We start from the raw sequence: 15,964 nt of genomic DNA, 5'->3' as shown, positions 1-15,964 counted from the left end.
AAAACTGATAATAAAAGCATCTCTATCACTCAGTTCTAAGAAGAGCATGAGTAAAGTGTAAAACAATGGGGCAGAACCAGCCCATTTGTCACTGCTGCTGCTGCTTTGATAGAAACTATTACCTCTGTATAAGCCATCTGACTCCAGTGTGTGCTTTATACCTGCAGTGTTGTGTTAGACTGAGCAGCTTTATTGAATGATTAGAGGCTCTATCCATAACCCCCTTTAGACATGGTCTTCAAATGTGATGGTAATTTCACTCCAGTCTGTTTGAAAAAAAACCCAGATCACTCTTTTGTTTTTAAAACAATCTGGCTAATCTTAAATACAAACAATCCAAAAGTCTGAGTTGAATGTTGTCGTTCTCTTTTGTTTAGCTTGACCATCAATTACCGATTCACACTCACACACATATAAATGTTTATTAAGGGAAGCTTTTCCTAATTAGGTCATTAGTTGAACTGGTGATGGCCAATGATAAGAAATTTGTGTTGTCGTGTAAATAAAACACAGCCTCTTCATTCATTTGAATGGAGTCAGTCCAGCGGTGCAAACACCTACTAGGCTGTCTCGTAAAAGTTGAACCTGGCTTAACTTTTGCTGCCACATGACTTCATCTTGCAAAGCATTACAATGGCCAATCACAGTCATGTAAGCAGACATTCCTGATGTCATGTTAGATCTCTGTCCACACAAAATCCCTGAGCAACTGAAAAAAGGCCAAATGTTTTCGTCATTCTTTCTCCAGGCCTTAAACACAGCCAGCCAGTCAGGAGCACAGTGACATTTCCTGGTGGTCATTTTGGCCTGCAAAATGAACATTCAACTTCATTCAGGAATGAGTTGACAGACCCTTGCCAGGATCTCTGCCAGGACAGGATACCTGGGCCACACTGCAAAGAAAATCCCATCTGACACTGGACGGGATGCGGGCTACACCAGGTCACCAGTCTGTAACAGGGCTGAAATATAGAGATAAATAACCATCCACACTCACAGTCACTCCTATAGATAATTTAGAGTCAACAGTTAACCTGCATGCCTTTGGACTGGGAGGAAGCCGGAGGACCTGGTGGAAACCAGCTCAGAACCTTCTCACTGTGAGATGACAGTGTTAACCACTGCACAACTGCATGCTGCCCTCATATGAACATAGTGGCCAATTTTATAACTAGTCTGGTAGCCTGTTACATCAACAAATATGGTCAGCCTACAAATGTAGTCGTCTAATGGTTTGCATGAACAGGGAGGCCTGGGATGGAGTCCAAACCTGAATTCTTGTTTCAGTCCAACCCTGCCCCTCTGTAATTTGGGATTAGCCATATTGTGATAAACATAGTTAGAGGCTACAGAAAGTTGTCTTCAGATTTTTCTTCTCTGGTAAGTTTTTGGATAGCTCAGATGCTGGGAGAGAAAAAATGGACAAAAAGCCAAATTTAGCTTAAGCTTGAAGCCACTTTGTGCAGAGACCCACACGCCATCACCTCTGTGGGTGTGTGATGGCGTAGAAGAAGAAGGCAGGAAAAGCTAAATGTGATGGTCCTTATTTAAGACTCTTACAGTGACTTGGACTGTTTTCTACTGGCTTGTTTATCTGTTTCGTCTTTGTACATACACTGGCTACCTGATTATTGGTGTGTTTTGGTTGAGAGGAAAGGAAAGGACATGATTGGGTCAGGTACCACCGTGACTCCAGAAACACAGCTGGTCTGTGAAGCAGTTTTTTCATAGTGTGTGCATTGTGTTGCATCTTGCATGTTGACCTCATGACACACACTCGTCCAAAAAGCTATACATATTCATCAGAATAGGAGTGCTATAAAATGGTGAATACGTTTTTCTGAATATTAAACACCCCTGTGATGACCCTGTTTATTATCAGAATTTGATCCATCCCAGTAACATACAGAACATCTGGAAGAGTCGTATTATTAAATTATGTTATCTCATCCATGTGTGAGCCAACAGGGGAGCCATCTTTGAAAACTGTGTTCAGTTCTCCATTACTGGGTATTGCAGACTAACAAATCTGCACACTGTGGTGTTTCAGATTTCAAGAGGCATGCACTGTGTCTGTACGCATTCTTATACGCAGGGCTTACTGTCAATTGATCTGAACACAGCCTTTGAGTAGTTCACTGTCAGCAGAGTATGGGGGAGGTCTGACTTGCACCACTGTAGCAATAATAGAGCTTGCCATTGCTATGCTAATGCTGTTCATCAGCTTCAGCTGCCAGAGGGTCTTCTCTCACACATACCCTCTACACTGGGCCTTTCTGGCTATACAATATACAAAACACCAGATGCATATACTTTACACTTGAAATAACACATCTGGAATGTTTAATACTCAGCAGCTACAAAAACTGAGTATCTCTGACCTTTGACCTCCCACATGTTTTCAGTTACAGAATTGGATTTGTCTAAAAAATGTGGATGATGTGGACTCGAACCAGACGATCAAAGTTAGTGAAACAAAGTTCAACCAAAGTATTGCACAGAATAATTATAATCCAGCCTTAACCTCACAAAACTCAATTTCAGTTTAGTAAAGAAAGATGTAGAACTGAAATAGGTTTGTTACCTTTGATTAACTGTGTCCAGCTACAGATGATGCATGACAAGTTTCCTGAGACTCCAGCTGTGGATAATCCTTTAACACATACAAATATGTTTTAACATTTGTATTTGCACAGTTGGTGATTATCTGAGAGAAGGTCTTGGTGTTGTCACAAAAGTCTTATTTTAGAAAATGATCTTGTCAGGAACCTGAAGTTGAGTAGAGCTCCCCTCAAGTGAAGTGGAGAGCTGATGCTACTGGGACCTGAGGAGGGGGTTGGGTTGTGTTTGTCTCTCAGGGGCAGGAAGGACCTACCTCCTCCCACCTTCTTTCCCCACCCCCCAGCCAGGCCCTTTGTTCCCTGATGATGTATGAGACAGCATCTCCCTTGGAGTACCACAGGAACATGACAGCAGAGCAACAACACTGTCCCATAATGGAGACTGATGGGACGGCTCCCGCTCTCTTCACTTTGTCCACTACTAAGATTGAGTTGGCGTGGCACTCCAGGCTCCGACAGGGCCCTCGTAAGAGAAGACTCAACCTGACGGCAGCTCATGTCTGTCAGTCGCACTGGACCCTGCCATGGCCTGACAGGTGGATGGATGGATGAATGATAGATGAGAGGATGGAGAGGTGGATGTATGGGGGACCTGCACAGGTCTTTGTGGGCTGGGTAACAGTGGAGAGGAGGTGAAGGGGATCCCTGGTCCTCTGGTTCCTGTTGGACATTCCTGAGATGACTGAGCCTGTAAAAAGCGTCAGCTGAGGGTGGTTTGATTTCGGCTGAAGATGTCACACTGGAGAAAAGCCGTAAAAGAACAGTAAAAACCTTGGTAGTAACATTAGAACATTCAGTAATATGAGGGAGACTTAATAAGACTGAAAAAAACAATTTACAAATTACATTTAAAACTTTATTAGGAACACCACATTAACACTGGATGGTTCCTCCATTGCTCTCAAACAGCCTCAGTTCTTCATGTCATGGATTCCGCAAGATGTTTGAAACTTTCCTCTGAGACTCTGCTGCATGTTGACATGAACATTCACGCTGCAAATCTTCTGTTCTACCACATCCAAAAGGTGTTCTACAGGATCCAGATCTGGAGACTGGGGAGGCTGCTGAAGTTCACTGAACTCACTGTCGTGTTTATGAAACCAGTTTGAGACGACTTTTACTTTGCAACATGGAGCATCATCCTGCTGGGAGTAGCCATTAGAAGATGGTAAACTGTGGTCATAAAGGAATGAACATGGTCAGCAACAATACTCACACAGGCTGTGGCATTCAAACCATGTCTGACTGGCACTAAGAGTCCAAAGTCTCAAGAAAACATTCCCCACACCATTAAATCACCACCATCCTGGACTCTTGACACAAGGCAGGTTGGGTCCATGGATTCACGCTGTTGACATAAAATTTTGACCCTATCTGCTGCCTCAGCGAAGCTACACTTTTCCAGTCTGTCTAGTTTTGTTGAGGCTGTGCCCACTGAAGCCTCAGATTTGAAAAGTTGTAAGAATGGTTATCTGAGTTACTGTAGCCTCTCTCTTAGCTCCAACCAGTTCTCCTCTGACCTCTCTCTTCAACAAGATGTTTCTGACCACAGAGCTGCTGCTCACTGGATGGTTTTTGTTTCAGTTTTTTTGGCTCCACTTTGAGTAAGAGAGAGTTCTGTTTTTGCACTTGTTTTTGATTTTGTTGTTATTTTAGAGTGAGTTTCCCTCAATGTTTCAGCTTTTTCTCTTGTATGTGCTTGGTTGGCTCACATATATTAAGATGTTTTTTTTCTATTTTATTTGCATTTTGAAATGTTACAGACATTGACAGCATTTGAAATTTCAACCTGATGATGACAAGTCAACATCATATTTGTCTAGTCTCGATCTAGTAGTTTTCAAATATTCAAATATAGACCACAAATTTCATCATGGTGGTGCTGGAGGAGATAACCAAAGGCACAGGGATTCCTCCTCTAGGACCATGAATGTACATAACATGTCAATTCTACAGCATGAACCAAAGTGATGAACAGATGAACTGACCACACTACCACCCACAGGGCCACACTGCTAGCATAATTAAAAACCTACTGCTTAGGTTAAACAAAACATCCTGAACATCTGTGGCCTCACTTAACCAGACAGTTAGGGAGAGAATAAATGTGAAACAGAATCATTTAATTCCTGTGGATTTGAGTTGAAGAAATGTCAAAGTCTAATGAGAAGATTTCCATGAAATTCACATTCACACATCTACAGGATGAACATTATATGAGCATTCTTCTAGCACCACCCAAAATGCTAATCCAGGTTGTAACAATCACCAAAACTTAAAGTTTGCTGTGATGGTTTTAACTCTTGGTCCTGAGGATCATTGAAAACATCAAAACTACCATAATGGAAGATGATGAGGAAAGGAGAGCAATGGACAAATTATGAATATGAATACAGCAACACACAGGAAAAAACAAGGAAGTGACAGAGAGATGCACTTAATGACTTCAAAACATGAGAGTGATGGAGGGAGAGAAAGCACATTATGTGTCTGTAAGAGAGGTTGTTTAAATACTGTTCTGAGCTCATTTCTGTGTGTGTGTGTGTGTGTATGTGTGTGTGTGTGTGTATACAGTATGTGGACAGATCATGACTCAGACAGGAAATGGATATTATGATCTTTCAGAGATGGAGGCTCAATCATTGAATGGATAATACTGTATAATGTCAGAATAATGTCTCTACTACACAGGGACTTGATACACATGCACACAAAAGTCTGAGATGAATCATTTCCTGTGATCACAATAATACAGTCAGTAGACAATAAATCCATACATAGAGGACCACACATCCTGAAGAGCCTGTGGAAGTAATAGTTTAACCTAAGAAAACAGAGGGTTTACTACTACATCTACTTGGCTACTACTAACACTACTACTACTAGTAGTACTATTACTACTACTACTAATAATAATAATAATATAAATAATTTATAATGTAAAATCTTAATAAAAATCTTACATAATAAAATGATGTTAATACAATTGATGTTAATACAAAGTAATGTAAAAATGTAATATAAAATTAAACTAAAGGCATGGCTTTTGTGACAGCCCACCCTTGTGGCTTCCTGTGCTGTTGTATGTTCTTGTTGCAGGAGCCTGGGTGGGTTGTGGAGTAAATGCACTGTACTTATGTAGTGCTTTTCTGGTCTTTTGGCTTTACAATAGAAGCTACATTCACCCAATCACACACACGTATAGCACTTTTCTACCATACACACACATTCGCACACCTGCACTTTGAAATGCAGGCTGGAGGAGCTGGCAACTGAACCACGAACGTTCTGATTAGTGGACAACTGGTTCCACCTCCTGAGCCACAGCCATGGCCAAGGGCTCAAAGGGCCTGCTCTACCAAGCCACTCTTTCTGCTGAGCAGCCTCATTATTTCTTTTACCAACGAAAATAAACTTAATTGGCATCTTCAGAGAGTGAGAGTATTCTCCTGTCTGTGTGTCTTTGTGTCTTTTTGCTTGCTCCACCCAATTAGATCAGCCCTTACTCAGGTTGAGTTTAGCGGAGCCTATGTCTAGACTGTATCAGACAATTTCAGTAACTTCTTGCAGCTTTAGACCAGAGTCTGTATTTGTGAAACTGCTAAGAATTAAAGTACCAACTTAACAGTCAAACAGTTGTTGCAATGGTGATTTACTCTTGCTAACAGACAGGTGTAAAAGTCACTTTGAAGAGCAGCTGTCAGGTGATCACATGATTGATCACATGGAAAATCAGAGACGCAACAACCAATCAGACATCTAGACTGACCCCACAAATAAAACAATCCTTACGGTTTATTCAGTTGCACATTTTTCTGCAAGAACATTTAGAATTATAATTTTTGAAGTGTAATTTCTTTATGTGAAATCTTTAAATCTCCAGGAATAATGAAAATGAGATATGAAAAACAATCTAATACATTTGTAATGTATAAATATTGTCTAAAATAGACACATAAAGAATTTGATCAAGAATAGAAGCAGTGAGGTTTGCTCCACCTCCTCCTTTTCTCTCCTCCTGGAGGATTTTGCTGCTAAGTTTGAAAAGAAAGTTAACAGTACCCCAAAGTCACTCCTTCATTCCCCTGCTAATGCTTGATGTATTGGTCAGTCTAACCTACCACTCACCAGCCAATCCACCTCCAACTCTTTCTCTCCCCTTTGTGATGTTTTAGACCTCATAACTTCCACTCCCACCACCTGCTCCCTTGATTCTGTCCCTCCACATTTATCCAGTCTGTTTCCTCTGACCTCCTCCCTTTCCTTACCCTCCTTATCAGCATATCTCCAATCTCAGGACACTTTCCCGCTCTACAGACCTGCATCTGTTCACCTGTCATAGGTCAGCATCCCAGACCCCTACCAGTCTAGTTTCACTCAACTGACACAGTCTTCTTTGTGGTGACAGAAGAGCTCCATGCTGCCAGAATAAGCCACCTCTCCACTTTCTTCATACTCCTACACTTCTCTGCTGCATTTGACACAGTGAACCACCACATCTCCTCTGCAAACTGGAGAAGACTGGATGTCTCAGGCTCTGTACTCACTCTTCCTGCATTCCAGCTTGGAGTGACCACACTGTAGAACAAACAAACCATCATGCTCAGCGAATGTTGCAGCAGTGGTCTGCTCCAGTTAATTTCTGCTTTACAACACCAGGAGGATTCAGCCTTTCTTCACCAGGATGGTGAACCAGGTGCTCATCCAGGTGCTTGTCATCTCCAACTTGGACCACTGCTACTCCCTCCTTGCTGGTGTCTGTGCCACTGCAGGTAATTCTATCTGCCTGGTGTTCAATCTTCATAAGGTTTCTTACACCTTTCCTCTTTCCTCCCACACCTCCTGGTCATGATCAAACACCTCGACTTGACCACTGTGTTTTTCTGTCTTCTGGACAATTAGCTGTCCCCACACTCTGAGGACCCTGTGGTTGTTCATCTCGGTCAGACACTGCTCTTGCTACACAGTGGTGGGATGAGCCCCCCACTTAAGTCACTACGCATCTTCTGCCATAGGTTAAACACCAACTTTTCAGTATACAGCTCAGTTCCTACTAGAACTTATCTTATTTGTTCCTCATATTAAAAAATATGAAAGCACTTGTACTGTAGGAGTGAACCAGATTTTAGTCAACTGTTTAAGAAGAATACACTTGCAATTTTTGATGATCTCGGATTCCGTTCTATGCTTTAAATAAAGAGCTCATCAGATCATGAGATCATCTGACTTTTTTGTTACTATCAAAAACTAACCATGCAACAAGCGGCGGTTGATCAGGCGTACGGAATAGTAGGCAGGACTTGAACTTCTCTCTCAAGCACTTTTTCCATTTTTCACAAGACTATTTCTATCACTTTCCATGTGTACAACCAGGCAACAGCATGAATGCCTTCAAAAAAAGACAGTTTGAAAGCATGCACTTTTATCTGTCTTTGCATCAAGGCCACATGCAAAAGACAAAGAATTATTGTAAACAGATCATGGAGGCAATGTCATGCAGCTGTAGGACATTGTGATGACAGGCCCACTATTCCGTGGGACCATTTGGAGCAGGCACAAACACTTTTGCCTTCAGACATGCTTGGTTGATATAGTTGTGCAAAGTCATTTGTCAGCATACAAAATTGTAAAAGGAAAAAGAGAGCATCTCCCTCTTGAAAGTAACCATGTGAGGTGGCTCGAGAAGCTGATCAAGATAAATCATTGGCAGGTGAGCTGCACTGTGCATTTAAACACCCAGCTGAGATTCTTGCACAATGGCTGACAAAGATGAAATAAACAAATACCACCTTGACAGTTTCTCACAGCTTGCTGTAGCTCATTGTCTGCATTAACCAGAGTCAATGTAAAATGGTTATGCAACATAAATCATGACTATGCATCAGTGGGGCTACTGAGCATGAGATGCATCTGTTATCTCCTTAAATGGACTGAAATTTGCACATTTCATGCTTTTACGTTTCAAATGTTATGTATACGTGTGTGTGTGTGTGTGTGTGTGTGTCATGAGGGGAATCCACAGAACCAAAACAAGGAACTGAAAGCAACCGATCAAGGCCAGCTCATAGGCCATGGATGATCTCCTCACAATCTCACAATCTCACTCTCTTAGTTTGTGTGTAGGTGGATGTACGTGTGTGAGTGCAGATTTTGAAAGTCATGCTGCTAAAAATAGTCTCCAAATTCCACCATTCCATGACATGTGTGCCTTGGTCAAATGTGTGGGAGAAAAGTTGATACAGACAAGGAGGATGTTTGGTCAAACAGTGACTGTGAAGTTGAAGGGTGCAGGTAGCAATGTCATAGTTAGGTGCAGTCTATCTCAAATCTGCTGCAAAAAGAAATCAAGACTCAACATATAAATCCCAGCAAGTGCCCCCCACAGGCTAAGTCTGGCACATGAGAAAAGGTAATTGGGTCGATAAAATGGGACAGCTTTGACCTCTTAGCTGCATGAATGCAATGAAATGTCACTGTAGCCTGTCCATTATATTTTGAAATGTAGTAAAAAAAGTTTATGATAACTGAAGGCAAAGCTGAATTGCAAACCATGCAACAGAGCTTGCAACTGTTCCAAGGGCTCAGGCCCCCATTGGACCTGAAGACTCTATGTTCATTGAGTAGCAGTTCATTTGTGATAATTAAGTTAATTGTAAATTTCTTCATTAATAGTCTTATCTTGGTAGAGGGGCCCCGAGTTACATTATAGCTTAAACACTAGTTTGTAGTTTGGTAGTAATTGCTCTTTCATATTAGTGGCTAGGCACAGACAATATAATATCACTTCTACCTTAGTCACTTCCAGTATAGCTATGAGAAAGTCAGACACACAAAGGCAGGCTGATGCAGTGAAGATACTTTATTGAAATAAACAAGGTGAGTAGAAAGACAGGCAAGCAAGACATGGACTGAGGGGAACAGAGGGGTATATTGTGATATACAGTTTACAAAAAAGGGGGAAATACAGTTTTAAAAAAACATAAACAAATACAGAATGAACTGTGCTGTCACACATGAAGTTCTATCTCAAATATGTCAAAATGTTTTAATAAGTAAATACCAAAATGATAAGAATACCTGCTAAGTGCACCATCTAGTAATTCTTCTATAGCTCAATTTGAAACAGCACATAAATTTTGCTGAACAGATTGTTTCCTATTAACACAACGAAATGTTGTAAATAAATGCATTTGACAAGCCGCAAAGCTGTTTCACTGACACTATAGATATTAGTAACATTAACCAATTTTTTTCCCCACCAAAATATCTGATGTTTCAGTACAATATTCACTTGTAGTGATTACAGCATTATCTGTTTGGTTCTGTTAAGAATCTCACAGCACTTGGTTAAAGTTAGGGAAAGATCCTGTTTATTTACATTTAACCAAATCTAACATCTTTCCTTGACCTTTATGAAAGTACTTTTGTTGCCAAACCACAGACAGCACTCTGGATGCAAACCTCAGTGTCTGCTGTGACAATCCACAGCTTTGAACACCTGCCATCCACCTCGACCACCTCCCTGTGACTCCTGTGCAGTTCATAAATGTAGCACTTCATTCAATCTAAAAAATTGCCTTGACATTTAATATAATCAAGCCAGCCATTATAATGACTATGGCCTCTGCCAAGGAGGTTATGTTTTCACCTGTGTTTGCTTATTTGTTTGTTTGGCAGCACTCGGCAGGATTACACAAAAAGTCCTGAACCGTTTAACACCAACCTGAGTGGAGGGATGAGGCAGGGGCCAGGGAAGAATCCCACAAATTTTGGAGTAGATCTGGTTGAAGGGGCAGATATCAGAATTTTTTTTTATCACTTTCCTAAACATTGTAGGATAGGACATTTTTCACCTTAGAGGAGGTATGCACTCTAGTACATGTACTTTCTAGGAGACACGTTTTACTAGCTAGTGGGTTCAAAGATATCTGAATGCATAGAATTTAAGTATGAAACTCTTTTCTTAGTCATTGGTGGGTTGGTTGGTATATGATGTGATGTCCATAGTGTTCTGAAAATGAATCCTAACGACTTTGGTGATCCCCTGATTTTTATATAGCACCACGAGCAGGATGACAATGGCAATCTTTTTTAGTGCCCCAGTACAAAAGGCAAAGCAGGCTGATATCAAGTAGCCAGGTAATTTAACTTATGAACTAGTGTGTTTCTACTTGCAGGTCTAAGAGAGCAGAAATAAAAATAACCCTGAATCCCCCCTTAGCCTAAACATTATGGTTATGATTCTCTTGACATTCAAAATATACAAAGATATACAGACTAGTGTTGCAATATACTAAGTATGACTCATGTTAATTTTTTTTGTCCTGGCCCTGTGGAGGGAATTTCCCTGACCATCTAAAACCACAACTTATTTTGTAAGAGATGGTTCACTCACGGAGAGAGGGCTGCCATGCACTGTATGTGTGTTTGTTGTTTAAACAGCTAGACTCACTGATGTGGAAATATTGGCTATGGACTTGTTATGGTCTCATTCATCTCTCTGTCCTGTTTTGTCTCACTCTGTGATAACATCAGGTCATCTCTACTAAATGACAGATCATTCCACCACAAACACCAAGGCACTGAAAATGGACCAATTCATCAGCTACTTTATTGGTCTGTGTGTGTGAGTATGTGTGTGTGTGTGTATGTGGGTGGCGGTGAAACCCTGACAAGCAGTATGACCTCCCCCACACCCACCCCCACCCCCTAAAAAGCCTCACTTTGGTGCATGTGACGTAAATGACACAAACAACATTTAGGTGCATTACCGCCACCAACTGAAATGGAGTGTGGATCAAGAAATGCATATGCATGAAATGCCAGTCCCGCTAATTTTGCAGTGTGAATGGGACCAAGATAAGTCTGAAGATGTCTGCAGAAAGTATGTCCAAGGCTCAAGCCAGAGACAAACCATTTAAAAGATTCCTGAATAGAATAGTCTGTAACACCAAAGATTGGTGGCTGTATGACACATGTCCTGCCCCTTCCCACTGAAAACAGCCAATCATCTGCTTTATATCAGCCGATGTGTTGTTGCAATGACACAAGTGCACAATTGACGCTTGCACGCTTTTACAAGACTGAAAAGTGAACAGTTTCATCAATATGCTTATTCTTTTCTGGATATTTTATTAGTAGTGTGAACACTTCATGTTTTGGGCCACAGCTCTCACATTTCCACATTTTTAATTCATTTGGTGTCTACATTTCACAACTGAGCTCTGAACCCCTGTCTGGGCCCTGACTGGAGGTGAAAGATTTGTGGAAACTGGAGTCACTGTCACTGCACACACAGTTTCATCTTTGAGACTTGTTGTAATCTTGATGTAGAACAAAAGAGTCCCATATGTGCAGTCTTATTCATTTATCCAAATATAAATGGCCACCTCATTTGACACATTTCAAAAATGGATTTGCTGTCTTGCTACAATTATTAAGACACATAAGGAGTAAAAATTCATTAAACTACATACATACATAAATTAGTGATTCCAGAGTCCAACCATGCAGTCCAGTCATGCTTGAGCCCTGTGTGGTCTGAACCATGACAACTTCAGCTTCACTCAGCACTTAAACTTAATACTGCTTTTACAACCCCTTCAGTAACTGTGTTGAAGCTGCCACTTCAACTCCTTTCCGTGCTTCAATTTCAGGTACATATTCCTTAGCTATTACTCATATGCAAAGATCATTTTAAATTCAATCAAAGACACTTTTCAGATATTTCTGCTGTAAGCACACATTTTCTGTTTAAAATCTATAGTTAGATTTTCTCTTATTTTTTTCAGTCATCTCACTCGCTTATATTCTAATGAACTAATGATGTATTGTGTGGTGCCTTTATGAATTTCTGTTGAAGTTGATCAAGTCAGAATAAGAAAAACCCACAACTTCGAAAACTTTAAAGAAAATCATTTCTGAACGTAACAATTGTGACATAGTTGAAATGAAAGATCACTTCCATACAATAAATGCTGATGATCCGTCCCTAATGCACTGTCAATATTTTGGCACTAGCCCTGTGTCATGATCATGTTTTCAGGTTAGATACCAGGTTTAGCAAACCAGATGATGACGATAACAGTAGCCTACTTGTATTATTAGGAGGAAGGTGAAAATGGATTATCCAAAGAACAACAAGCACTTGATGTTAAAGAGAGGAAGTTCAAAGGCTTTGAAATCCAGGAGGGGAGCTCGTGGTTTATTGGACTCTTCAGAATAAGATGCTAACAATAACAGTGATGACAGTAAAAAAGAAGAGGATAATGATGATGACAGTGATTGTAATTAGGATGGTCACATTTAAAATAAAGAACTTGGAATTTGGTCAGGCTTTGGCTTGTTTCCATCAGACAGGCAGAAAGTATTTTTCCAGGACATTTTTCACCAGCACTGTAATTACTATTTTATAATGTTGTCCCTTGTCACATTTGCACTATTACTTCTCTGTCCAGATTATTCAGTTGTGGTGCTGAATCAGGCTCAGGAATGCAAACTGTCTGTTGGCACCACCAAGTGGTACCAAATCCTTACTGCGGCTCTGGTAATTGAAGAATCATGTTCTGTTCTGGCAATGTGAATAAAATAAATGTTTATATTTTTCTAATTAAAAAGAATGTGGGTCCATGTAACACAGTGATGCTTCAACAGTGGGATACTGTCTTTACTAGGCAGCTCCCATGACTTCATCTCAACTATACTTCTGAGGCAGACTGCAAAATGTCAGAGTTTAACAGTGCCCAACTGTGACAAATGAAGCTAAAATCTGAAAGTCAAAATATAAAGAGGAATTTAGAAGAGGAAGAAACAGCAGGGTTTGTCACTCTTGCTGTGGCTCAGCACCTGTGAATGATTACCAACCAGCTGACTATAAACATCAAACATTCACACAAGGTGGTTAAAGGCATTTCACTACAGAAACCTTTCCTCCGCCTCTTTTCTTTTCATTTCATTTGTCTCATGTCTTTTATGTTTGCTCCTTTCATCTCTTTCCTTTTTGACTCCTCTTGGTTATTCTCTTGATATTGTCTGCTGTTTCTTATAAATTTTGTTTCCTCTCCTCTTCATATCTTTTTTTCACATTTCCTTTCATTTTCTCATCTTTTCCTAGTCCAAGACCAACCAGCAGGATCAGTTTCCTTTAGTTCTTCTATATTCAAGATATGCTGAGTGCTCTTACTAATCTTTCCCCAGAGTACTTTGTTATCATGGTTTAATGTTCAATTATATTAATATATTAAGTTAAAAAAAAAAAAAAAAAAAAACATGATTTCTGTAACTGATGAAATTTTTACAGACATCTTTAAGGAAGATTTGAGAGTTTAAGAGTTACACTGCTCTATTACAAACAGCATCTGACCATTGGGTCAATTTTTGGGAAGAAATCAAAATATTACTAATGTTTTCCAACTCCTTTTGGGGATCCCAAGGTGTTACAAGGCCAGATGGGCTCACTGGAGAATGTAATCCCTCCAACAAGTTTTGGGTTTACCCCAGGGTCCCCTCCCACTTGGACTTGTCAGGTCACAAAAAACCTCTAAAGGAAGGCTGCTCTCAATGTGAAGGAGCAGCAGCACTACTCTGAGCACCCTCAAGATATCCAAGCTCCTCACCCTATCTCTAAGGCTAAGCCCAGGCACCCTACAGAGGAAACACATTCTCGTTGTCACTACCCAGAGTTCATGACCACACTGTAGATGAGGACTGGAACGTCAATTGGTAGGTAAATCTAAAGCATTGCCATCGAGCTCAACTCCCTCTTCATCACAAAAGACTGGTACAATGTCCACATTGCTGCACCAATCCTCCTGTCCATCTCACTCTCCATACTCATGAACAAGATCGTAAGATACTTAAACTCCTTCACTTGGGGCAGGAACTCACCCCCAACCTGGAGGGAGCAATCCACTATTTTCTTGCAGACAACCATAGTCTCAAACTTGGAGGCTGCAAACTGACAAACAGACTATACATGAGCAGTCACAGTCTGATGAAGGACACAGAACCACATCATCTGCAAATAGCATAGAGGAAATTCTGAGGCCCCCAAACCAGACCCCCTGGCTGTGTTTTGAGATCCCGTCCATGAATATCACAGGATAAGTGACAACGGACAACCTTGGCAGAGTCCACCATCCACTGAAAATGCACTTGGCAGAATATGGACACAACTCTCATTTTGTTTATACAAGGACTATGTGGCTCATGGTACCCCATACTCCCACAGTCCCCTGGGAACCCAGTTGTAAGCCTTTGACAAATCTACAAAACACATGTAGATGCCACAACACTTTTGCTGAAGAACAAATTCCTTTGGCCTTACAAACAATATATATACTATATGAGTATATTTTCTCATGTTTCTGGTCCATATCTGTATACTGCTAACAAAAATGGAGACTATACCTAAGCTGATCCATCCTTCAAACTCCTCAGCTATCTCCCAAAATTATCAAAAAAATTAACAAACTAAATTTTAATTTGGAAAAATAAGCATCATGACATCTGAAAAGTAGTTTTGCTCAAAATCATAACTGGTGTATCAAAAATGAAATAGCTTCAGTCTTTCCTCAGGAATGGTAAAGACGCCTGGTTCTCATTAACAACATTTGTGTTTAATAAATCGGGAGGTAGTGACTTTAAAATATTTAAATTGCCTGTTAAATTCTGACACCCACCAAGAAATCCTTTCACCCTTGAAAATGATTTATAAAGATAATTTCAGCCCTCACAGCTCTCGCTGTGGAATAACAGTTATATGATAATAGAGTTATATCTATGGAAGACTGTGTGATCAAACAAATATGGTCAAATGTGTATCTGATAGATGGAAATAGTGATATAGTAATATATAAGTGTTAATATAAAACATTCCCATGGTATTTAATAGATTAATCAAAAACAATCCAGATATCACATCAACACCTAACCAATATATAAATATTGATGGAATTTTTGAGGCCATATTTGGTAAATATGATGTACCATGCGCTTAATCTCAACAACTATAGAATAACTAAAATACTGGATCTTAGAACTAAAATACTGGATTTCCTCCTAAACACAAAGAAACACATTTTAAAACTTTAAAAGAAATGTATCCTTCAAATGAATTCTTCACAACAAGATTTAAATGTGATGTTGATAATTGTCACCTGTGCAACACAGATGTAGAAACACTACAGCACTTGTTTAATGTCGGTGACATGACTCAAAACCTCTGGAAATTATTATTTTAATGGCTCAACTTTCGCTGCTTTGTCCTCTCATGTTATCTTGTTATTTCAATCCTGCTTGTTTTGTTTTGTTTTGTTTTGTTTTGTTTTGTTTTGTTTTGTTTT

The sequence above is a fragment of the Trachinotus anak genome, unplaced genomic scaffold, assembly GCF_046630095.1.
Source record: "Trachinotus anak isolate AG129_WGS33_773 ecotype Australia unplaced genomic scaffold, CSIRO_AGI_Tana_v1 ptg000025l, whole genome shotgun sequence".
Taxonomy (NCBI): Eukaryota; Metazoa; Chordata; class Actinopteri; order Carangiformes; family Carangidae; genus Trachinotus; species Trachinotus anak.
Note: the sequence above shows the minus strand (reverse complement) of the source record.